The sequence below is a fragment of the Pteropus medius genome, unplaced genomic scaffold (assembly GCF_902729225.1).
Source record: "Pteropus medius unplaced genomic scaffold, Ma_sr-lr_union100, whole genome shotgun sequence".
Classification (NCBI taxonomy): Eukaryota; Metazoa; Chordata; class Mammalia; order Chiroptera; family Pteropodidae; genus Pteropus; species Pteropus medius.
The window spans coordinates 7,806,491-7,826,377 of record NW_024340696.1 but is presented as its reverse complement, the minus strand read 5'-3'; positions in this window follow the sequence as shown (position 1 = coordinate 7,826,377).

Genomic DNA, 19,887 nt, shown 5'->3' with positions numbered 1-19,887 from the left:
TAGAAATATAAGAATGGACAACCAAACTGCAAGAAAGTGAGGGATTCTGTTGGATCTCAGATAGTTGACAGCAAAGATGAAAATTTGAATTTTATCAAATGCTTGGGCTTTAACAAGAATTTATTAGTAATAATTGTATTTTTTTCTTGTCATCTATATGATTTATATTTATAGACACATTATTAGTTAGATTAAGCTAACTTCTGCAACAACCAGCCAAACAGTATAATAGTTCAAATAAAAGTTTATTTTAATGAGACAGAACTGGAGGGATAAGTTAAAGCAGTCCTCTTCCACATAATCATTTAAAGACTGAGGTTGACAGATGCTCTGTTATCTTTAAAATATACTTTCCAAGGTTCTGAAATCATATCTATTATAGCTGCCCAACTGGGAATAAGAGCATGGAGCAGTACCATGTAAAAGTTAACTTGAAGTGGCACATACCACTTTCATTCACATTCCGTTGTCTGAAATTCGATTCCCTAGCCACACCTAATTGCAAGGATAGCTGGGAAATGTAGTTCCATTTTGGGCAGGTACTTTCCAGCAACAAATACACACTGTGGATGGGAGACCAAAATTTTTTAGTGGATAACTGATTATCTCTGCCACAGAGTCCTAATATAGGGTCATCTTTGGCTTTCTGGAATGAATCACACTTGATAATAATGTATTATTCTTGTCGTAAATGGCAAGAATAATACATTCTTATCAGGTGTGATTCATTCCGTGACAACATGGATGGACCTCGAGATAATCATGCTAAGTGAAATAAGCCAGACAGAGAAAGTTAAAAATCACATGATATCACTTATATGTGGGATATAAACCTAAAAGCAACAAATGAACAGGACAAACAAACAGAAACTCATGGACATGGACTATAGACTAGTGGTTACTAGTGGGGTCGGGGAGGAAGAGGGAGATAGATGGGGTAAAGGGGGTCAAATATAGGGTTTAAGGGGAGGGTGAAGTGGGTAAAGGAGATCAAATATATGATAGCTGAAGGAAACTGGACTTTGGCTAGTAAACATACAATAGAATATACAGATGTCAAATGATAATGTACATCTGAAAATTATATAATTGTATTAACCAATGTTACTATAATAAACTCAATAAAAATTTTAAAAAGTAATGCATTATTCTTTTAAGGTACTATATATGAAAATTGGTATTTGTATTCATAAATGAGTAAAATTGTAATTTTATTTTTTGTGCTAAACAGTTTTTTGTTACCAGTGTTCTTTTGGCTTTATATAAAGGATTTGGAGATTTAAGTTTATAAAAATGTATCCATGAAATATCTTGCCAAAGTGCTTTTCTGAAGGTACTTTTTCCCAGTTTTATTGAGATGTAACTGACATAAGACATTATATTACTTTAAGGTATATAACATAATAACTTGACATATGTATATTTGCAAAATTATTACCACAATATATTTAGTTAACATCCATCATTTCACATAGTTACACATTTTTCCTTGTGATGAGAACTTTAAAGATATACTCTCTTAGCAGCTTTCAAAAATACAATAGAGTGTTGTTAAGTGCAGTGAACATGCGGTACATTACATCCCCAGAATTTATTTATCTCATAACTAGAAGTTTGTACCTTTTGGCCACCTTCACCCAATTCCCTCACCCCTTACCACCCACCTCCGTCAAATGAATGTTCTCTGTTTTATGTATTCGGTTTTTTAAAATTCCACCTATAAGTGAGAACTTACAGTGTTTATCTTTCTCTGCTTGACTTAATTTACTTAGCAAAATCCTAATATTTATAATTATAAATATCTATATATTACATTTTCTTTACCCATTCATTCACTGATGGACACTTAGGTTGTTTACATATCTTAGCTATTGTAAATAATGTTGCAATGAAGAGGCAGGGGTGCTGGTATCTCTTGGAGATAGTGATTTTGTTTCCTTTGGCTATACAGTAGTCCCCCTTATCTGTGAGGGATATGTTCCAACACCCCAGTGTATAACTAAAACCATGGATAGTATCGAACCCTATATATACTATGTTTTTTCCTATACATACATATTTTTTCACATTAAGGAAACACTTTATGGCTTCTCTTTGGCATATTCAAATTGCCAGCATCACTACTCTTGAGCTTTGGGGCCATTATTAAGTAAAATATGGCTTATTTGAACACCATGACAGTTGATTTGATAACAGAGATGGCTGCTAAGTGACAAAGGAGCAGGTAGAGTATACAGCATGGATATGCTGGACAGAGGGATGATTCACATCCTATGTGGGATAGAGCAGGGCACAAAACTTCATCACACCACTCAAAATGGCATGCAATTTAAAACTTATGATTGTTTATTTCTGGAATTTTCCATTTAGTATTTTTCAAACCACAGACGACTTTGGGTAACAAACCGTGGAAGCAAAACTGCAGATAAGGGGAAAATACCGTATACCCAGAAGTAGAATTGCCAGATTGTATGGTAATTCTGTTTTTAATTTTTTGAGGAACCCTCATACTGTTTTCCGTAGTGGCTGCACCAACAGTGCACATCTTTCTCCACATCCTCACCAGCACTTGTTATTTCTTGTCTTGATAGTAGCCATGCTAACAGGTGTGAGATGATATCTCACCATGGCTTTGATTTGCATTGATGATATTGATTGATGATATTGAGCACCTTTTGTACTTATTGATGCTTTGTATGTTTTCTTTGAAAACTATCTATTTAGATCTTCTGCCCATTTTTTAATCAGGTTGTTGTTGCTATAGAGTTGTATGAGTTCTTTATATGTTTTGGGTATTGACCCATATCAGATATATAATTTACACATATTTTCTTCCACTCTGTAGGTTGCCTCTTCATTCTGTTGATCATATCTTTTACTATGCAGAAGCTTTTTTAGTTTGATGTAGTCCTCTTGTTTATTCTTGCTTCTGTTGTTTGTGCTTTTGATGTCAACCCCCCCTCCCCCCAAAAAAATTATTGCAAGACCAATTGATGTCAAGTAGCTTACCCTTTATGTTTTCTTTCATAAGTCTTATGGCTTCAGGTCTTATGTTCAAGTCTTTAATCCATTTTAAATTGATTTTTCTGTGTGGTGTAAGATAGCAGTCAAGTTTCATTCTTTTGCATTTGGCTGTCCAGTTTTCCCAACAAGAGAAATTTTTTAAAAACAAAGTTCTTAATTTCTTCTCTGTTTTTGTCCCACTTAGAATGTGTATCTCTATTTGAGTCATTATTTTTCCTTTTATTTTATTTCAAAAACACTCATGTCACTCATAGAATAGTGCAAAATATTCTCTTATATGATAATTATTTTTATTTATGTAGTATCTGTGCTATTTTTCCTTTTATTATTTCTAATTTTGCATATTATCTCTACATTTTTAAATTTTTAAAATTTTTTATCTAGCAGCAATTTATTGTTTTCATTGTAGTATACACTGCATTCTTTTTTAATTTTAATTTTTCAATTAGAGTTGACATTTGATATTATTTTATATTAGTTTCACTCGGGTGTGCAGCATAGTGGTTAGACATATAATTTTCAAAGTGATTCCCTGACTAGTCTAGTACCCACCTGGCATTATACATAGTTATTACAATATTATTGACTATATTCCCTATGCTGTACTTCACATCCCTGTGACTATGATGTAACTCCTAATTTGTACCTTTTAATACCTTCACCATTTTCACCCAGCCCTACAATCCCCGCTCCCATCTGGCAATCGCCGGTTCAGTTTGTTCTCTATATCTATAGTCTGTTTTCATTTTGTTTGTTTGTTTGTTTCATACCTTAGATTCCACATGTAAGTGCTTATTTCACTTAGCATAATACCCTCTAGGTATATCCATGTCATCGTAAATGGTAGGATTTCATTTTTTATAACTGAGTAATATTCTATTGTGTGTCTGTGTGTATCTGTGACAATTGTCTATTGATGGGCACTTAGGTTGCTTCCATATTTTAGCTATTATAAATAGCGCTGCATAGGGGTGCATATACCTTTTCAAATTAGTGTTTTGGTTTTCTTTGGATAAACACCCAGAGGTGAAATTACTAGATCATAAGGTAGTTCTATTTTTAACTTTTTGAGGAACCTCCAAACTGTTTTCCTTAGTGGCTGCACCAATTTGCAATCCTACCAAAGTGCATGATGGTTCTCTTTTCTTCACAACCTCAGCGCTTATTGTTTTTTGATGTCTCTACATTTTTTACCTATTTCATTGTTTCCTTCTCCCCTTACCTCCTGTACCTCCCCAGCCCCATCCCTACATACTCGCATCTGCCAAAGAAGCTGATCTTATAGTTGTTTATAAATTAACAGTTTTTTTTAATTTATCCTAAATTATTTCTACTTTTATCTTCACTTCCTCCTTTTGATTTTATTTTAATTAATATATTGTTCTTTTTCTAAATTCTCTACTTTTTAAATCAGTTTTAATTAAAAGGATTAGTAATAATTATTTTTGCTATGAATTACATCCTTGGCTATAGTTCATAACTCTGAAATGTACTGTTATTATTTTCTAATTATTCTAGTTGTATTTTTGATTCATGTTTGACAGAATTTAATTAAGAGACAATTAAAATGTTTCACTTTTAAATATTTTTTTGTTTGTGGTCTGAGAATCTAACTTGTAGTATTGCTACTTTGGGGAAATATATTGTCATTTTCTATATGGCATTTGAGAAAAAAGATAAATATTTTCTTTTTAAGGTCTACCGAATCATCCTTACTGACTATATTATTTATTCCTATATCTATTTGTTTGTTATCTGCTGAATTGTCGTCTAGATAGAATGTGATAAAAATAGTCAGTATATTTTAATTTTTAAAAGTTTTCTGGTTATCTTTCATATAAATGATGCCTATAAATAAATAGCAGCTATATCTCATGGATTAGAGCCTTCATCATTATAAATTCTATGTGTCTTATTTCAATTTGGTCCAAATTTTTGTCATGTATGGCATTCTTCAGTTTGTGGCATGAGCTTTGTTCCATTCACTATTTCATTGTTATCATATCTTTGCTATTTTTACCTTTTTTTTTTTTTTTTGCTTGTTTTTGTTTAGTTTGGTAAAGGGAGTTTCTCTTAGATTTAAACCTATAAGCCATTGTTCACAAAACTTCCTATAATATAATGTAAATGTAAAAAACCCCATAAAACTACATGCTCATTTTGATATATAAGAAAATATATACATATGGGCAAAACATGGATTAGAATATGGGAAATTAAAGTGATTATATTAAGGCATAAAATGTTAGAAAGTTTTAACATTTTTTTTTTGGATATGGTTAGAATGTTAACTTGATGATAAAAAAATCTCTGGAGTTAAGGAATTAAGGATCTCACTGGCAAGTTCATTTGTGTCATTTATGGGTGATATAAACACTTAAATGAATCAATTATCAATTAATTGTCTGAAGCAGTTTTTATTAATGGTAATGGGACTACATTTGTGTCAATTTGCCCTGTCATTACTCTCTGTTTACCTACTCCAGAAGGCTTGTTTTGGCTAACCTACCTCTCATTCCTCGAGTTACCATTTCCTACTCCTCCACTGCCTTCTTATTGGAGCACCTTGCGAGAGCTTAAATGAGTGAATCATGATCTCAGATATCCTAGTGAGGCTAAGAGACAGGTGAAGAAGTGTGGTATTCAGGCATTTGTGTAATCTTCTTCCTGTGTGTAGAGACTGGAACTAGTGACTTGCTTCTAAGGAACAGAATATGGCAGAAGTGATGAGATATCCCTCACTATGACTTCCATGTTGCTAGCACTATCATTTGTTCTTTCTCTTTCTTGCTCCAGTAAAGCCAGCTGTCATGTTATGAGCCACCTATGGAGAGGCCTGTGTAGCAAGGAATCAGGGAGGCCCACAGCCAGTAGGTTCTGAGGAATGGAGGCCCTCAGTTCAAAATGCATGTGAGAAAGTAAATCCTGCCAATGACTACTGGAGTGAACTTGGAAACAGATCCACCCCAGGAGGGCCTTAAGTTGACTGCGGCCTTATGGCTGGCCCAGAGTCAAAGCATCCAAACTGCATTGGATTTTAGGCCCGCAGAAACTGTGAAATAATAAATGTGTGTTATTATAAGGCACTAAAAAATACTTAAGACATTCCCCTGTAGAAGGGAGCCATTGCTAGTGGTCTACTCTTCACGATTAAGGAAATAAAGAAAATTTTTCTTTTTGGATTTCAGGTCTCAGAGTGTGGTTTGGCCCTATAATTTCTTTCTATATTCATATGCATCTTTGTTTAAATCATACTACTTTTGGAGCAGGAAAAATTATTCTTACACAATTTATACACAGAGAAGAAATCTAGTACAGGCTAAAGTTATTTATCTGTAACTACATGTAAACTTCAATTAGTTGCTTGTTTCTATGAACTCTGAGCCTAAAATCCTTTAAACAAATCTTTGATCCTCTCTCATTTATGTTTCCATAAATAAGTCACTTATTTATTCATTTGTCAATTGTGTATTGCATGGAAGAACTTGGACCAGGGACTACAGAGATTAAGAGAATGTTTAAGATCTGATTCTAACCTTAGTCTCTAACAATTCAGTTGAGAAGAACAGACATAGTTCAATTCATTCATGTTTAATTACTGTGCTGGGTGCATGGAAGGTGGAGCAGGTGTACAGGTGTACAGGTAAATAAGAACAGTTCATTCTTGAGAGGTCGATAGATGCTGTTGGAAGTTTCACAGACAATAATTATTTCTGAATAAGACTGTAGATTTAGCTGGGAATCTAGTTAGAGAAGCCTTACTGAAAGAGGCAGCACACAAGTAGGATCCTGAGTATTAGGATTTAATGGCTAATAATGATAGGAAAAGAGTAAGAGTAAGAATAGAGAGAAGAGTAAGAGCCAATAAGAATCTATTCCAGGGGGCAAGGAAGAGTCTGAATGAGCAAAACAGAGTAAGAGAAAATGCAAGGCTATACAAGTAAGAAACAATAACTTCATAGAGGAACGTAAAGAGTTTGGATTTTATCACATTGGTCAAAGTTCAAAAGCAGAAATGCTTGCAGAGGCCTGGCAAGTTTTGGGAGTAAGTAAGGGGGCCAAGTGTAAGCACACAGGTCCCGTTGTGAAAAAGCAAGCTTTGTTAACAATGAATTCTACTATTCAGCTCTAGCTGATGATGGACACACTTGAAAGAGAGCCCAGGCAAAGTTCTTGTATTGTTCAAGGAAAAAATAATCTAGATTTATATAAAATCTACTGATATTTAAATACTGGCCTAAATTTTTAAGTTGTGGGTCGAATAAAAAACACAATTTGTCAATGATGGGCAGTCATTTGGTGGAAGAGATGGTTGTGATTTGAATGATGTCTTAGGAAGATTCAATGTTTATTATAGATTGGAGGGGGCAGAGATGTAAGAGAAAAATTGTACCAGATTAGTTAAACAAACAAGAAAAACTTTATTTAAGCTTATTATAATAGAGAAGAGAGACTGATGCAACAGGGAGAAAGATTAAACTCATTTCCACTGAAACAAAAAAGGCAAGCGTTTTTAAACACTGGAGAATGCTAGTAGAAAAATACTGAAGGAAATTAGTGGGAAGGTAGGTCAATGGATTAAGCCATCTGTATTTGCTAATTAGCTCTCATCGAAGTTAGGCTCTCACCCTTTCACTGAGACTAGGAGATAGGGTGCTATATTTTCAATAATTATATTTCAACGGATGGCTTCCACGTTTTAGAGAAAGACATTCCTCAGTTGTAGAAGGTTTATATCTCAAAGAGGCAGAGAAAGAATTTACACTTGCAAGTTTTCTAGAGTAAAGACTCTAAGTAAAAGGACATCAGGGGCCCATAGTTAAGAAGAAACTTGTCTAAAGTTTAATCAAACCAAGGGAAATGTTAAGCTGTCTTGGCCAGAAGATAAACGCAGGGAGATGAGTGAGGGACTCTGGCAATAGTTAGGTTCTAAAGTCCAAAGTGAGGGACTAATGCCTGAGTTGGGAAAACTTGTGAAAGACTGAAATGGACCAACTTTCAGTGGAACAGTTGGCATTTTCTAGTGTGCACCCTCCCTGGTTATCTAATTCTACGGGGCTTATGTCTTTAATTATCTGTGAGATATTTTACAAAGTTTTACAATATAAATTGTGGTTAACTGATAGCAATTCAAATGAATCTTTTTTATAGGCGTGCAAATGAGATGTTTGCCCTGAGGACAATTCATTTTCCTTTCCCCCTCTACTCATATAGTAAGACAGTTTTACATCTGTTTATAAATTATTTATACCTCCTTATAAATTTATTTCAGTATTTCTTATTGCTTAAATATGTGTGGCTCTTTGAATGATTGGAACATCTTCCTGGTTCCCTATTAACTTATGAGTTAATGTAATATTTGACACGTTCATTTTTTAAATATTATCCTTTAATACGTATAATAGAAAAGAAAGTATATATATAAGAGGTTGAAAAGTAGAATCACCATGAACCAATGACAAATGTGGGGGTTAAGAGAGAGGAAAACAATAAAGACGCTGTTGATTGTTCTATCTAGATAACAGATGTATTGCATAAGTTCCTGCCTGAAAATCTCATGATCTGTAACTGCCTGTAACCTATAGCAATTCCCAGGGCCTGTAGCCTCCTGAGGACAAATCAGCCAATCAGCCCATGCCAACTGTAACAGCGCGGATAAGCCTTATAAGAGCAAACCCTGGCCTCCATCTCTTCAGTATTCATTTCTCTTCCATGATAGTTCTGAGTCTCTATCAGATCACTTAGAATCTAAGGATCCATGTGTGTCTCAGAGCTGCCATTTTAAGCTGTACAACTAAGTACAAGTGAATTAACTTCTCTGAGTGTTGCAGAAATGTTGTGAAATCAGATCCGGGTAGAAACCAAGCACTACTTGGAGAGTCAGAGAACTCAGGTTTATTATGCTTGCGGACCCAGAAGAGCTAGTGGTCTGAAGATTTAGGACCGGAGCTCAGGGGCAGTTTTGCTCTTATAAGGCTTATCCGCGCTGTTACAGTTGGCATGGGCTGATTGGCCCTGGGAATTGCTATAGGTTACAGGCAGTTACAGATCATGAGATTTTCAGGCAGGAACTTATGCAATATATCTGTTATCTAGATAGAACAATCAAAGGGGAGGGTGAATCTTCAGTTGATCTCTAGATAACTTTGCCCTTCAGCTTATGCAGCAAGCATGTCTACAGAAGCAGAACAAAGAGCTGATTACAAGATTAGCCATTTGAGTGGAAAATTCCTCTTCATGAGCATCAGTTTTCTCATGTAAAAGCTGACAATTATGCTTTCTCTATACCTAATTGTGAGAAAAAAGTGAGATAATGCGAGGCAGTATCTAGCACAGCACTTGGCATAGAGTAAATGTTCTTTGAATCTGAGTCTGAATTACCAAAGAGGCTACCCTAGGATGGCATGATTCATCTATAACTTTTACCTACAGCTGAAAGATTTACAATTATACCACATTTATTGGGGAAGAATTGTTTATCACAATGAAAAATTGTGCTTTTTGTATTCTGAGAGAATTAACTTTCCTCTAAATTGAATTTCCTTATTCTTTTTTTTCTTGGCCCTGGTGTATCATGGGAAACATCATTTTCCTTGCTTATGCCTCATTTCATGATTGGCTATCATAAGCTTTTAAACACAGACCACAAAAAATATCAAGAAAATATGAAATTATAACCTAGCTCAATCAAATTCATAACTTTGCTTCAATGTGAACCTTCATATCTTTTCTCCATGGAAATTCCATATCATAGTGAGCATATAGGTGGCTTGCTCCAAGAGTTCAGGGGTGATTTGGTCATTTATTCTCTGCCTCTGTCACCATCTGCTTTTTTTGGTTACATTTTATTCATCAGCTTTTCTTAAACACATAGTAATAATTGAGAGGTTTTGTAACCCATTATGTGCCTTTTATTGGCTGTTGAGTTCACATGAAACTTTCCCCAGGAATCGGCCTTAAAATAACACTTTTTAAATTTTTATCTTCAAGATACCCAACTCAGTTGGAGGGGAAAAAGAACGTCTATGGGATCCTGTTAAATTTTCATCTCTTCTCCTATAGTTTCATCAAGATCAAACAGATTTCACATATTGGCAGCCACAAAGAACAGAAACCAAATCAGATGCATATGTGAAGCTGTGATAAAAGAGGGTTTTATAGAAAGGAAATAAAGGCCTAACAGGCACGCTGGCTGGCAGTTGAAGAAAGTGCTACTGTCATTATTAAAGGGAAATGAATATACTGCCAAGGCTTAGAAAACGTAGTATAAAGTATTGCCAGTGGACCCAGTGTTAGGTGACTCATTCGTTTTGTCTTACTGTAAATGGGAGAGCCAAGTACATATTTAGACAATCTGTTGATAATACCAGAGCCAGTATTTGATCCTAGACTCTTTGGCACCTAAGACTACCCCCAGTCATCCTACTAAAAAGTTCAGGCTAAATTTTGAGTATTCAATTACTTTACTTAGGAACTATCCAACTAGGGTACGACTTTGAAGGAAGCCAGAAAAACAATTAGAAATAGTTTATGTCATTAGTGAGTTTATTAAATCATGCATTTTAAAAGTTTTATTTCAGATGTTCATTTCATTATATTTTTAAAGTACTAATTTATTTCCATGTTCCTCAGCCGGTGGGCCTGGCCTGTCTAAGAATATGTATTGATTACTTATAGATCAAGTGCAATCAGAATTCCTTCTATCCTCCCTCTCTTCTTTCCTCCCTTTTTCTCTCTCCCTTCCTCCTTCCCTCCCTTCCTTCCTTTCTTCCACACTTCTATTTAATAAGTATTTATTGAACACTATCTTCCTCCTCCTGACTTCTCTCCCATCTCTCTTGCAGGCTCAACACCACCCAGGGTCTAGGGCAACTTAAAAGTTAGGAGGACTTAGTGAGATCTAGATCTGAGACTCAGTGCTAAAGCCTACTTTTAATAAATGAGGCTCATATTTCCTTTAGAAGCTGGGAAAGATCAATGTTTAAAAATGAGCTATCATCCCACACAATGGAATAGTATTCAGCGCTAAAAAGAAATGAACTCTTAAGCCATGAAAAAACATGAAAGAACTTTAAATGCACATTACCAAGTGAAAGAAGCCAGTCTGAAAAGGCTACCTACTATATGGCTCCAACTATTCAACATTCTGAGAAGGGCGATACTATAGAGACAATGAAAAGGACCAGTGGTCTACAGGGGTGGAAGGAGTGGGAGAGATGAATAGGCAGAGCATGGATGCTTTTTAGGTCAGTAAAAATCTTCTGTATGATATTATAACGATGGATATATGTCATTATATATTTGTCCAAATTCATAGAATGTATAACACCAAGAATGAATCCTATGGAATTTGGGTGATTACGATGTGTCTGTCTAGATTCTTCCTTGGTAAAAAAATGTACCATTCTGGTGAGTGATGTTGATAATAGGGGAGGCTATGCATGTGTGGGGACAGGCAGCATATGGGAAATCTGAGTACCTCCCTCTCAATTTTGTTCTAAACCTACGATAAAGATGAACTGGAACTTTAAGCAAATATATTTAATCCAGAGGGTCTATGTGAGGAGTTAGGGCTTATCGAGGTTCTCATATCATACGTAATCGCAGGAACTCTCAGGAAAAACTCTGTTTATAATAAAACTCTAGGTTCTAAATTCCCTTTCCATTAACTTCCTTTTCCCTTCTATAAATATTTTTCCATCTTGGCAGGCAGGCCAGAGTGTGCAAGTGGCTTGCCATGTCTGCATGCACTGGGCTGGAATCCTTTCTTTTCCCTTCATTTTTCTTTTCGGTGACAAAAACCTACAGTCTTAAAAAATGAACCGTTACAACTTTATATTTTTTAATGATGAAAGCTCTGAGCACTTTTAGTATTTTGGGTTTAATACTAACCAAAATACTAAAATGTATTCCTTCTACTAAAGTATGGGTCTTAGAAAAAAATTTATCTTAACTGAGATAAAGGGTCATACATAAATTACTCCTGGAAAATAATTTCATAAACATTTTTTATGGTATGCATACAACATGCATGGTATAACATTTCAGATTTAGAAAGGTACAAAAGCAAGAGAGAGGTTTTTATTTTTTCTCTTGCAATCAGTATTAATCTCACTAGCTTAGTGCCCTGAAGTTTGGTTATATTCATTACGTTTGTAAATAGGTTCAACTTGACAGGCCACTCAAACTTTTTTCTACCACCTCGCATGTATTCTGCTTATAGTGAACCTAAGATTGTTCCCAGATTTCAGTATTATTGAGCCTATAGTAGCATGGCTGAGTTTATTTGATAATCTCCAAATTCAGTTAATTAAATGGAAAAATGTTAGTAAAATCAAGCATTTGTTACTATAATAAAAAGTTTATTTGAACCGAATTTTTCTTTTTTGGACTGGTGGTTTCGGCATTATAAATCTGCCTTCCAAATTCACCCACAAACACGTTTCTGTGGAAACAGAGCCACAAATAGAAGCAGTGGTTATTGATTTCCTTTTGGGGCTACCACCTGGTTTCTGCAAAACCCTGGAGAGCATATGCCAAGTTCTATGTGTATTTTATCCCCTTTCTCTCCCCGCTAACCTTCTCATACCCACAGGGGTTTAAAATAATCCAGGCCTATCTATTATTTATCAAAAGGCTAGTGGATAGGCTGATAAAGTAGATTCTGACCTCTGCTTGTTATTGGAGTCTCCTAGGTGTGGCCTCTCCTGTGGCCAGTGTCATTCTAATTGTTTTTTGGGAACTTCACCCAAGCTTAGGCAGCTCCTCCATCCTTGGTCGGGCCCTAGTGCAGCTTCCAAGATACGCTTCCTCTTGCTCGCCAGCCTTTCCAAACTTCGTTCGGTCTGGTAGTCTTTCAGCTAGGCCCTGCATCTACTTGTCACATCTGTCAGCTCTTGTCTCAGCTAACTCCTACTCATATAACTGATTGTACTTTAGACATTTCTTCCTTTAAGAAGCCTTCCCTGACCCTTTTTTTTTAGACTAGGTTAGATGTGTCTGTTAAATATTTCTGTAGCACCTGTACATAGTAATTATGACTTACATTGTATTTTAGAAGATTGTAGAAGGCTTAGGTTAAATAAGGGGGGAAAATGGCATAGTGTATTAGTTTTCTGTGGCTGCTGTAAAAAAAAAAAAAAATACCACAACTTTCTTTGGTGGTTAAACCAATAACCGAAAATATATTTTTTCATAATTGTGGAGGTCAAGAGTTTGGAAAACAAATTGCCTCCAGGGGAGATTCTGTTCCTTTCCTCTCCCAGCTTCTGGTGAGTGTTGGCCATCCTCGCTTGTGACTGCATCACTCTAATCTCTGCCTCCATGGCCATACTGCTTTCTCCTCTCTGTAGGTCTCTCTGGTGTTTCTCTTATAAGGACATTGGTCATCAGATAATCTAGGATGATCTTCTCAATTTGAGATCCTTAATTACATATGCAAAGACCTTTTTTCCAAATAAGGTAATATTTATAGATTCTGGGGATTTGACACCTAAACAATATAAAGAGCAGCTATTAATAATGCAAATAAAAATGATAATGACTTGTAGATGGAACTCTTTAGACCAGTGCCTTTACCTTTGTGGACTGTCACTGCTAATTCTCACGTTAGTGGCTCCACTCCTGCTGTTGTGTTCACTTGAGAGACTCTTTTGCAATCCTTATCTTACCCATTCTTTTAAAGTTCAGCTCAAGTTTAACCTCTTCTACAAAGCCTAATGTGATCAGTAGTGTTGATAATAAAAGCCCATAACATTTATCAAGAGCCTTCGACTTGCCAGGCATGGTACAAAGAACATTAATTTCCCTACTGATACTCCCACTGTTCTTCCTTCTTTTGACTTGCTATAGCATCTATATCTGTACCACCATAAATACTACTTAATTATATACTGTCAGATATACTAACTATAGGCTATATGGGTAGCCGATATATGTTTTTTACAATATATACTACTTATGAACTGTTTTACTACTGCCACTACTACTGTGGCTAACATTCATTAGAATACTTACCATGGGCCAGGAACTGAGCTAAATACTCAAACTTTCTCTTTTAATCTTCAAAGCAATTTTGCAATTTATGTACTTCCTATATTCTTACTTTTCAGATGAAGAAAACAAATTTTACAGTTAACTGCCCATGGTATATAGGTGATGGAATCAGAATTTGAGCCAAAGCTATCTAACTTCAGAGACCATAAAAACATATATTATCTTATTGATGTGCTACTACATCATGTCAGGGTTGGCCCTGCCTTCCCAAACATTTAGGTAGATTTGAAGCTTCTTAAAGCCACATGTCTGCTTTCTATAACTGTCTATTATGATGCCAAGTCCTTAGACCGAGAGTTTTGTCTTGTTTTAAATGTATTGGATGATTTAAAGAGTTCTTTAGTCAGTGGCTATAAGTTTGGTCCACTTACAAAGCAGATAATATCTCTAAAATCCTTTGCAATGCAGATGTAAACTGGTTGAGTCAGCTCAAAATGACAAAAACTGCTCCCCTGTCTCATCTCTATCCCTTTAAGTCTGTCCTCATTACAGGTAGGGAGTCAGGAAAATCAGCATAAATTATTTCTTTCTTGATATTGTAAAGGCCATTAAATTAGGTAGCATTAATAGCATCAGTAGGAGGCTAAGAATTGAAAGAGATATAGATGCTGAACCCTTTGATGAAGCTCTCCAAGCTCTAAATAGGAGAGAAATAGATTATTGTTTAAGAATTTCTAGGACTGCCTTTTAATGCTGTTTTTCAATAACAAAACCTTTGCCCTCCCAGAACCATGTCCACATAAACTATGATCTGGTAAGATTTCCTTGCCATTAATTTCGCTCATTAAAAAGAAGATGACAAGATTAAAAACAATTTTTTTTTTTCTCAAAACATCCTCAGTTTTCTAGTTTACAGCAGGTCAGCTAGCAAACAGCAAAATTATGGATTTTAACCCAAAATAGAAAAATGCCATTTAGTTTTCTCTAATTTTTATTTTGGTTTAATTTGTTAATATTCAGTTAATTATCAGGGACAATTTATGTTCTGTTTCCTCTACAATAAAATATTTTTTTAAGAAGTAAATTTAAAATTTTCCTTTATCTCAATGAAATGATGAAAATGTTTAAGTATTATGTTAAGAAGCATCAAAAATTTCTGTTAAAATGACCAAATGAATCTGACAAATAAAAAAGTGAATCCTTTGTGCTCTGGAAATGTTTACTTCCTCAAGTGGATTTTAGAAATAAAACAATGACCTATTTTCTTATGGCCGTCATTCAGTTCTAAATGGTGATGATAACAATAGTTGACTATTGTTTATGAGAGCTCACCAGGTGAAAACCTGGTCTCGGAACTTTCCATCTTTATCATATTCAGTCTTCACAGCAGCTTTACGAAGAAGCTACTCTTTTTGAATGCCCAATGAACTGTTAAAAAAATTAAAAATTAGAAAAATTATGTAATTTTCTTAAAATCATACAGCTAATAAAGGATAGTCTGTGTTTGACTCCACACAGAATATATAAAATGTACTGCTAAATGTACTGGCCTCTCCAACAATAATTGCCAATACTCTGTTTTTAATGAGTAAACATTTTGTAAAACTGACACCGACAATGCGGAACTCTGTTTGTTCCCTGTGCCCCGAGAAGCCAACAAAGGTTCAGAAATCCTCCCACCCATTAAGAACAACCCTGTGCTGGTGTGTTTTGAGGTGAGACCCACTTCCATCCACCCTCAGAACTCCCATAAACTCCAGGATGACTTTCTTGCTTACTTGCCTCTAAAAACCCACAGGCCCTTTTCCTGTTCTTTGAGACATTTCTCATTAATGAATATACCCTCTATTGCAATAGTTTACATAAAATAATCTTATCTGGTGCATTTGTCTTTTACAGTTTGGTGCTGTAACTTGGATAGGATGAAGCCTTGCCTTGGATCCCTGTTTACTGCGCCCAGGCAACAAGGCCTCTTTGAGCCCTTTGTGCTCTGTTCCTGACTAGCGACTGGCAACTTAACAGTGAGTCTGATTTCTAGTCCTGTGCAATGGACTCATGTCCATTGGTACCATGTAAGTATTTGATTTTGATAGTTTTTGAATACACGCTTGATTTCTAGTGCCAGCTTTTTTGGTTTTGAGGTTGGACAATTTGGTGGTCTCTGTAAAGGAATTAATGGTTTGTAGAGATCTTGTGCTTATCAGGTGAAAGATGGCAGAGATTCTGGTACTTGTTAGTCTTTTCTGTTTGTCAGTTTTGAGTGCAAAGCAATTAAGAACTTGTACTCACTGGAAAGTGAACAGATATATGCTATGGACCAGTGCGTTTTGTATGTCTATGTTTATGCTTGACCCATGACCAAATTTTAAAATTGAAGCTATATGCTTTCTGTCTGTCTGTATGTTTCTGTCTGTCATTCAGATAGGCCTTTACCTCTCATTGTGTGACTGTATTACTGAATTTGATTATAAGATCTCTTTAAGGAGTTCTATTCTGATTGGCTTAGAGGTAAATTATTGCATTTACAAATTGAATATTCCTAAAATTCTCAGAAATTAAGGAAATTAGACTACTAAGACTTTCAATGTGCCAGATTTTAAGAGTATCCTTACAAAACACAAGTCAGATATGTTTTATTCAAGCTCACATATTTAGGTAAAGCTTTGGCAAATAAGAGTTGTTCATTATTTTTGGTTTAATAAAAGAACAGCTATGTTTTCTCTGATTTATCAGCACTGAGTATAGTTTACACATAGATTTTTATTGTATTTGCATATTCGAAGGTAATATTCACCTTCATCTTTCTGCATGACTCTCATAGGATTCTAAGATCAGACCCTTGTTTATCTATCTTCCTCTATAAAACCACAGGCCCCCTTCTTTTTATTTGAGACTTTCCTCATTAATGAATGTTTGCCATATTGTGATGGCTCGAATAAAATCATCTCTTCAGTTGTACTGTGTGTTTTGTCTTTCACATAACTTATCTCATCCAGTTCTCATCACAACCTTATAAAGTAGTATTATTGTTCACATTGCAAGTGAGAACATTATATTTAGAAGACTTAAGAAATGTAATCAATTGTACATCCAGTAATGGGTGGATATTTGCTGATTTTAGAGGCTGTGCTCTAAAACTGTAATCTATATATCACCATAAACAAGACAAATTATTCTGTGTGTATATCACATTCAATTTAAAAATGAAATATTCAATAACTTCTCCCCAGTTGAAGAGGAAAGCATACTATAGTTTTATTTAAGCTTAAGACCAGAGCCAAAGTTTATCACTTGATGGATGTGTACTGTCTTGAGTAGGAGAAATTAATTGTGTTATTAAATATATTATTAGTATAGGGACTCTGTTGAGCTAAGTTTGAAACACATGACCAGACCAATAACTACAAATACATTAGTGGTGGCAAAAGACCATTGAATTGGAGATTGCTTGATACATCATATCAAATACGTTGATTGGGTTCTGGATAGAAGAAACCATTTCAGTTATCACATATCAAACCCACTCCTCTGTATGTTGATTTTAAATTTTGGTTATTAATTAATATTAATTATTTATGAAGGGCAATATGTCACCCCTTCTAAGAATCCCTAATTCTCTTGCATTTTAAAATAAGCCTCTTGCTGCAAACTCTGTAGCTTTCTTATCTAAATATTTCTACAACATACTCCTAGGCCACAATGAACTTTTAATCTCTAGTTTAGTCCCTTATTAATTTTTTTTTCCCTCTGAGTGAACCTGAACAAATAAAACACCAAGCAATCAAGACACTACTCTGAAGAATGGCCTTTACATTTTTGGCAATGTAGTATTCTAAAATAATTGCTAGGATGCTCCGCCACTCAGAAATTACTCTCGGTGCTTTTAACTAACATAGAAGAATATGCATATGTGAAGCTATTCTAAGATGAAAGCAGTGGTTCGATATTGTCTTAAAAATAACTTTAATTTGGATCCAGTCAATTTTACTGCACTCTTATTCAAATTATCTGCTTTTAAGTATGGAAGATTTAGTACACCTAGTAAAATATGGGGAAAAACCATAATGTCTTAAAGAAACCTGCTGTTGTTTAGAAAACTGCACGAACAATTCCCATCTGCAAATGGTTATTTATTACTTAGCTATTTTTAGATTTTTTTTTTTTTTGGATGCATTGCTCACAGTAGCCTCTGGGTGCATTTGCGAAGTTTAATAATTAGCTTTCCCATTATAGCTTACACACAACATAGAAGACAACATAAACACAGGATGCATTCACATATGTCAGCACATATTCACACACAGACAAATAAGCAGGTAAGGAGACCTTTCATCCACAGTTTATTAGCTGACATTATTTTATTATTCCTTAAAAACCAAGAATCTTAAGTACTTAACAGTAATCAAGGAGCTACTTCTTTGTTCAGGAATTATGGTTTGTTTCTGGGTCATGCCCATGAACTTAAAAGTTTTCTAGGAGGCTATGAAATGTTTACACTCTGAAAATGAAATTATTAGCTCTTAAATACAGAACAAAAAACAAGCCATAAAATATTGCAAAATTTCAATGTAATATTAGACAATATTACTGTCTAATTAATTAGACAGTAATTAATTACAGTCTGCTAGTCAGCTGCAACTCAACTATAAAATAGTTTACATAGCTTCTAATGTGGAATGGTATACTTGATAAGATAACCCAGAATATCTTTTATAAGTGAGAGTAGCATGGATTTCCCAAGGTCCTAAAACCACCTGGCATATTGCTGTTAGAATTAGTGCACTAGACTTGTATTGGTCCCTATTTAGAAAATCTCTTTCCATCCAGACTCAGATGAATAACTTCCTTTTGAGGGACAAAGGTGACTTAACCAGTTAAGCTGATAACTTGTGACTTGAGTGGCATGGTTCAAAAAGATGAGCTAAATCAATCAGATTTCTCCTTTTAGAAATCTGAAGTATGTGAAGGACTTTTACATTGAAAGACCATATGACAGTGGTGCTAAGTCAGCCATTATCAGGCTACATACATGGAGATATGGGAAAGCAGAGACTCATTGCTGAGAAAGAGGGTGGTGGAGAGAAGATATCTATGTCTGTCTGTTTGTCTGTCTATCTATCTATCTATCTATCTATCTATCTATCTATCTATCTATCATCTATCATCTATCTATCTGTCTATCTATCTATCTATCTATCTATCTATCTATCTATCTATCTATCTATCATCTATCTATATCATCTACTAGATGTATGACTAATTCTCTGTTTTTGCTAAATCTTCCTTCTTCAACTCTTTTTCTGACTGCTGAAGGACCTGACAATATCTTTACCTTAAGCCCACTGTTGAATATGAGCTAGCTAGAACTGCTTTCTATTACTTGCTACAAAAGAACCCATAATAAAACAGAAGTTGTAACATCCTGCCTTTTTGAGAATAGGCAGCAGCCACATCAAGGTCAGGAATCTGGGAACTACATTTACAGATCAGAACACCTGGGGATAGCAATCATCCTAGCCTCTTATGTAAATGTGAACAGTGTTCTGATGTAGAACTGTGAACACTTCCCTCTGTCCAGGATTATCTCCTTATTCCGCAAGGGAGAGCTCCTGCTTGTTCATTCTCTGACACTTGGAAGAGTGACTAAGCCTGGAATTGGGGACTAAGGGAAGGAAGGAGGGAGATGAACTTCTGGGATCCCAGTTCCGAATGACTAGGTAGTGGTATATAGAATTAAATTGTATTAGGACTTGTGCATTCAATGCTGTCTGTTCACTAAGTCTCCTTCTGGGAAAGCTTTTGCTATCTAACTACTGTTGCCCACATTTTCAACTTTTAGACCACATCTGCTGACACTCTAGCTAACAG